The sequence below is a fragment of the Procambarus clarkii genome, chromosome 36, assembly GCF_040958095.1.
Source record: "Procambarus clarkii isolate CNS0578487 chromosome 36, FALCON_Pclarkii_2.0, whole genome shotgun sequence".
Lineage (NCBI taxonomy): Eukaryota > Metazoa > Arthropoda > Malacostraca > Decapoda > Cambaridae > Procambarus > Procambarus clarkii.
Window position 1 is genome coordinate 30528018 of NC_091185.1, and position 6815 is coordinate 30534832.

A 6815-nucleotide genomic window follows, 5' to 3' on the forward strand; every position below is an offset into this window, starting at 1 on the left:
GCGTCTGTCGTGTGGTGGGTGGTGGAGGCAGCGGCGTCTGTCGTGTGGTGGGTGGTGGAGGCAGCGGCGTCTGTCGTGTGGTGGGTGGTGGAGGCAGCGGCGTCTGTCGTGTGGTGGGTGGAGGAGGCAGCGGCGTCTGTCGTGTGGTGGGTGGTGGAGGCAGCGGCGTCTGTCGTGTGGTGGGTGGTGGAGGCAGCGGCGTCTGTCGTGTGATGGGTGGAGGAGGCAACGGCTGCCTCGCTCCTCGCCCAGCCTGATAATGTACACCGTTCGATGCCTCTCTTCCGCCACACATCTGTTGGGCGGTTACGCCTCGGGTCCTTCTTGTGCTCCCTGGGGCGGTACTCCCTGGGGCGGTACTCCCTGGGGTGGTACTCCCTGGGGCTGTGCTCCCTGATGCAAGGGAAGCGCCTCTCCAGGGACTCGCGGCTCGCGCCTTGCTCATACCAGTCAAATAATCTTATGCATCTCATGCATACATTCTCGCCTGTGTGTATAAAATTTTATATTATATATATTATTTATATATATTATATTATTTATATTATATATTATAATATATTATATATTTTATATTATATATATTATTTATTTTGTCAGACGTTCCGGAGTTTTAAATTGCATCTTCAATGCTAAAAAAGAGAATATTTACATGGCAAAATTTGCCGAAAACAATAAAATGACAAAATTATACACTTCACAAAAATTACTAGACATTAAAGGGGCATAATTTCGTTTCTTATAAGATGTTCAATCTCAGCCAATCTTTGTTGACAAGTTGTATATGAAAAGGGCGGCAATTGTTCCAAGTTTCAGTATCGCAGCCTAAATAGACAACCCGTCCTCTTAAAAAGAACGTCACTTTTGGCTGGTATGCGCACTATGGCCAAATTTGGACGTACGTTTTCTATTTGAGTCGTCCGCCTTACGCACAGAGGTTATGAGAGGACACTTTAAATTAACGTTTTTCATAACGTTTTGAAACTTTATGAGAATTTCCTGCCCACCTAACCTATCAGAGGACCCTTAACTTACTGTTGTTGAAAAAAAAAATCCCAAATTTATTTTCATATTTTTTTCAATTTCAAATTACGTCCAAATTCGGCCATACGGGCAAACGGCCAAACGCGACGTTCTTTTTAAGAGGACAGGTTGAAATAGAAGGGGAGATTTTTTTTTCATCGAATTCTACACATTTTCAATAAGCTTCTACAACCACAGTTTCATATGAAATAATTTCTATGACACTCTTCTATCACATTAGCATATAATAAAGGATCTGACTGAGCAGATTTTCCAATATATGTTTAGTTTTACTAATACAAATAGTCAAAGTTCCCCAAAAAAATTATGCAAATATATCGTGTCTATTACTATTTATAAAATCAATAAATGAACGTAGGAAAAAACGCTTCGTGCAGATTGTAGAGATATAAACATTCCCTATAAGGTGTAAGTTACATGTAAATTGAATAAAAAATGAAAGTTGAAGAAACGTTTATATTACTTGAAAATAAATAATTAAATAATGAAGTCTAAGGAGCTGCCACCTGTGGCTGAGGTTGACTTCAACCAATTTCCTCCAAAATTAGCACCCTTACAGATAGGCTTGCGTTCAGTCAGGTGTATAAGTTTTGTGCAAATCGTCCGATAAACAAACAAAATATTTTTTTTTTTAATAATTTTTTGGGGGGATAAAACTAATTATTATTTTTTCATTATATGCTATTGTGATAGCTGAGAGTCATAGACATGATTTCAGTTAACGTTTGATGTTAATTTTTTAACATTTTGGAAAATTGATGACACATACTTCAATATTTTTTTTCTCCCTTCCTATTAATGCTACGATGCTGAAACTCGAACCAGATGAAGCCCTTTTCATATACAACTAGTCAAAAAGGTTTGATTGAAATTGAACTAGTTTTCATTTATTGCATATTTGAAAATGATGCCCCCTTAAAAACCTATACCTAAGCTATATACACAAAAGACAAAGATATATACTCAAGAACAAGAGTAATAAAAGAACTCAACACCTACTTAAAAGACGAAGATAATTAGTGTATAAACAACTGAGCCGACGACTCTGAGCTGTTCCCCTCTGGGTTCATTTTAAAGATCAAAGTATTGTCTAAAATATTGTGTTCAAGACGAGACGGACTGCAAGACAAAAGAACGAAGTCGCTGTAGGTGAAAGGTTGGCTTTTATGAACAAATCTACAAGGGCCGTGACAAGGATTCGGACCTGCGTCCGAGAGCATCCCAGACGCTGCCTTAATCAACTGAGCTACGACTTTATCCTCGCTCTGAGCTCTACTAGCAGAGGAAGCACAGTGCCTAAGAGGCAGACCAGACGCAAAGCCAGGGTAGGTCGATAACACAACTCACAGCTGATGACGTTCGAACACTTCCGGAACAAGTGCTTCACTGACGAATTTTGTTCGCACCACAACGCTGAAAACAGCCCGTCCTCCAAACAAAGACCCAAAAGTGTAGCCCGCCCTACAAACAAATATAAGAACAAAGGTAACTGCAGAAGGCCTATTGGCCCATACGAGGCAGCTCCTATCTATAACCACCCAATCCCACTCATAAACATGTCCAACCCACACTTGAAACAATCGAGGGACCCCACCTCCACCACGTTACGCGGCAATTGGTTCCACAAATCAACAACCCTGTTACTGAACCAGTATTTACCCAAGTCTTTCTTAAATCTAAACTTATCCAATTTATACCCATTGTTTCGTGTTCTGTCTTGGGTTGATACTTTTAATACCCTATTAATATCCCCTGACTTGACTCTACTTATACTAACTCTCTGTTTCCTTTGGTATAGCCATGCCTTAATCCAGCTTAATATAACACCCCCAATACCATGAGCCTCTATCTTTTTAATGCCTTTCATGTGGCGTGTCATGTGGGTGCCTCTTAGGCACTGTGTTTCCTCTGCTTTTAGAGATGATAGCGAGGATAAAGACCAACCTTCCGCCTACAGCAATATCCCTGTTCTATCTTGTAGTCCGCCTCGCCTTGCACACAATATTTTAGAGAGCACCTCTATTCAATGAAACCAGAGTTGAAGAGCTCGGAGTCGTCGGCTCTGTCGTTGATACACTAATTGTCATCGTCTTCTAAATAAGTGTTGAGTTCTTTTGTTATTTTTGTTCTTAAGTATATATCTTTATCTTTGTATACAGCTAAGGTTTAGGCTTTTCGTTCTTAGTCTTTATTAATATATAATTTTGATATATATTTTATTGTTTCTAACTAACTTTTGCGATAGATATAATTTTTTTAGAACTGATGATGGAGTTTAAGACAATCTTCCGGTATTTTAAATAGAAGAAAGACCCAATACATGTTTTTGGTCTTTCCAAAAACTTTTTCCTCCATCTCGATGAAAGCACTATGGCATTGTAGTCAGTTTCTCTATATAGATTATTATTATATAATGTTTCAACATGTCAGTGTTACACAAACTTAGAAATAATTTTATACAAGAAGTTGTAAATAATAAACTCCTGGCGCAAGATTGTATGTTTAAGTATCCCTTTTCTGCTTTATGGAAGGTGGAGTGTGTGCAGGCAACTTAACATTATGCCTTCAGCCGAACAAGTTTATGTTGAACATGAGAAGAACTTTGTTAATCTTTCTTCATATGAAAGATTTCTAATTTGGGGAATTAACTTTATCCTATCCTGGACATGTTGAAGTGAATTTATATCCGTTCTGTAGTACGGCGACCAAAACTGAACTGCATAATCTAAATGGGGCCTAACCAGAGCAAGATATAGATGAAGAACAACACCATAAGAAGAACATAAGAATAAAAGGTAACTGCAGAAGGCCTATTGGCCCATACGAGGCAGCTCCTATTTATAACCATCCAATCCCACCCATACACATGTCTAACCCACGCTTGAAACAATCGAGGGACCCCACCTCCACAATGTTACGCGGCAATTGGTTCCACAAATCAACAACTCTGTTACCGAACCAATATTTACCAGTGTCTTTCCTAAATCTAAACTTATCCAATTTATACCCATTGTTTCATGTTCTGTCTTGTGTTGATACTTTTAATACTCTATTAATATCCCCTTTGTTATGCCCATTCATCCACTTGTAAACCTCTATCATGTCACCCCTAACTCTTCGCCTTTCCAGTGAATGCAATTTAAGCTTTGTTAATCTTTCTTCATATGAAAGATTTCTAATTTGGGGAATTAACTTAGTCATCCTACGCTGGACACGTTCAAGTGAATTTATATCCATTCTATAGTACGGCGACCAAAACTGAACTGCATAATCTAAATGGGGCCTAACCAGAGCAAGATATAGCTGAAGAACCACACCAGGTGTCTTGTTACTAACGCTTCGATTAAAAAATCCTAGTGTCCTATTTGCCTTATTACGAACATTCATGCATTGATCCTTTTGTTTTAAATTCTTACTAATCATAACTCCCAGATGATTATCTGGGAGTTATGATTATAACTAATCATAACTCCCAGAAACAGTTACTTTGTTCTTATGCCAGAGTCATGGAAGGTAGCTAATGTGGTACCAATTTTTAAGAAAGGAGATAGATCACTTGCGTCAAACTATCGGCCAATTAGCCTAACGTCTATTGTGGGAAAGTTACTTGAATCAATAATTGCAAATACAATTCGTCTCCATCTTGAAAAACATAAATTAATAAATGAGTCGCAGCATGGTTTTACAAATGGCCGTTCATGTTTAACAAATTTGCTAACTTTTTATTCCAGCATAGTTGAGGCAGTTGATAGTGGTAAGGATTGTGATGTTGTGTACCTTGACTTTAGCAAAGCTTTTGATACAGTGCCACATGAAAGACTAATTAAAAAAATAGAAGCTCATGGTATTGGGGGTGCTATATTAAGTTGGATTAGGGCATGGCTATTCCAAAGGAAACAGAGAGTTAGTATAAATGGGGTTAAGTCAGAGTGGGATAATGTTGTTAGTGGAGTACCTCAGGGCTCTGTCCTGGGACCTCTGTTGTTTATAATATATATAAATGATTTAGATTCAGGTTTGAGTAGCAACATTTGCAAATTTGCCGATGATACGAAAATCGGTAGGGAAATTAATTCGGAGGACTCACTATCACTTCAAGTTGATCTAGATAGGGTTTTGAAATGGTCAAAGGACTGACAAATGCAGTTTAATGCTAATAAATGTAAAGTTCTGAGGCTAGGTAATGATGATAGAGTTACAGTTACAAGATACGAGCTAGATGGTGTTGAGATTGCGAAAGGGATCTGGGAGTTATGATTAGTAAGAATTTAAAACAAAAGGATCAATGCATGAATGTTCGTAATAAGGCGAATAGGACTCTGGGATTTATTAATCGAAGCGTTAGTAACTAGACACCTGGTGTGGTTCTTAAGCTATATCTTGCTCTGGTTAGGCCCCATTTAGATTATGCAGTTCAGTTTTGGTCGCCGTATTATAGAATGGATATAAATTCACTTGAATGTGTCCAACGTAGGATGACTAAGATAATTCCCAAAATTAGAAATCTTTCATATGAAGAAAGATTAACAAAGCTAAAGTTGCATTCACTGGAAAGGCGAAGAGTTAGGGGTGACATGATAGAGGTTTACAAGTGGATGAATGGACATAACAGGGGGGATATTAATAGGGTATTAAAAATATCAACACAAGACAGAACACGAAACAATGGGTATAAATTGGATAAGTTTAGATTTAGGAAAGACTTGGGTAAATACTGGTTCAGTAACAGGGTTGTTGATTTGTGGAACCAATTGCCGCGTAACGTGGTGGAGGTGGGGTCCCTCGATTGTTTCAAGCGCGGGTTGGACAAGTATATGAGTGGGATTGGGTGGTTATAGATAGGAGCTGCCTCGTATGGGCCAATAGGCCTTCTGCAGTTACCTTTGTTCTTATGTTCTTATGTACTTATTGTTTCAAGCGTAGGTTAGACATATTTGAATGAGATTGCGTGGACAGAAATAGAAGCTGCCTTGTATGGGCCAATAGGCCTTTTGCAGTTACCTTCATTGTTATGTTCTTTCAATTATTTTCAATCCTACCATGAGACTACACCTCAGTCTTGGATACTGGCACCATCTACTTCCTCACACCTCACTATACCCCTAACATATAAGCCAAGTGAGAGTAGAGATCATTAGTCTGTGTCTTGGTACTTGAGAACATACGGTACATTCTGTCAAGAGACTGGTCACAGAATGCAACTCAAACAATATTCTTCGTTAACCCAGGATAGTATCATTACACGGCTGAGTATGTTCCTTATGGCAGCGTCGAGGATCGACTCGACAAATGTCTTAGTTTCTGACCAGCTTCTACAAATGTTGAAAATGGCAAAACGGCAGCTTAAATGTACCATACACGATCGCAGCCAAGATAGTTTCTCAGCCAGCATGGCTAATCTCGGACAATTTGGGGTCTTTACGCTGGCCTCTTTAATGGGTTTGGAATCCATTAGGTTTACAGACCGATGGCAGAGTGTCATCTGGGAAGCGCTCGATCTTATATCATACTGGCGACCAGAATTCAGTATGGATTTATGCCTAATGCTTTCAAGCTCCATGAAATACCGGATTCTCCAGATGTTTTGTGATCATCACTTGAATCCGAACAAGTACCTGCGCTTTCAGATGCTTAGCTTCATTGGCATGTGGCCAGAGACGCTACTCGAAGATCCCATTTCTGGCATGCAAATAGTTGCAGGATTGATGGACAGTTGTACATACATAAACCCGATCCACCTCGAGCCCACTGGCCCATACAAGAGCCTCTTT